We start from the raw sequence: 210 nt of genomic DNA, 5'->3' as shown, positions 1-210 counted from the left end.
GGGGCTGGTACAGGCCTCAGTCTGTGAGGGGCCGGTACAGGCACTCAGTCTGAGAGGGGCCGGTACAGGCCTCAGTCTGTGAGGGGCCGGTACAGGCACTCGGTCTGTGAGGGACCAGTACAGACACTCGGTCTGTGAGGGACCAGTACAGACACTGAGTCTGTGAGGGGCCGATACAGGCACTCGGTCTGTGAGGGACCAGTACAGACA

General features: G+C 61.9%; 1 protein-coding gene across 1 annotated transcript in view; it reads right to left on the bottom strand.

Annotated features, from left to right (window-relative positions):
- Positions 1-210, bottom strand: part of LOC125483088 (dynein axonemal heavy chain 14-like) — a 13312-nt gene that overhangs the window by 4881 nt on the left and 8221 nt on the right. The gene's annotated exons all lie outside the window — the stretch shown is intronic.

The sequence above is a fragment of the Rhincodon typus genome, chromosome 5, assembly GCF_021869965.1.
Source record: "Rhincodon typus isolate 14 chromosome 5, sRhiTyp1.1, whole genome shotgun sequence".
Taxonomy (NCBI): Eukaryota; Metazoa; Chordata; class Chondrichthyes; order Orectolobiformes; family Rhincodontidae; genus Rhincodon; species Rhincodon typus.
This window is presented reverse-complemented; position numbering and strand designations above follow the sequence as displayed.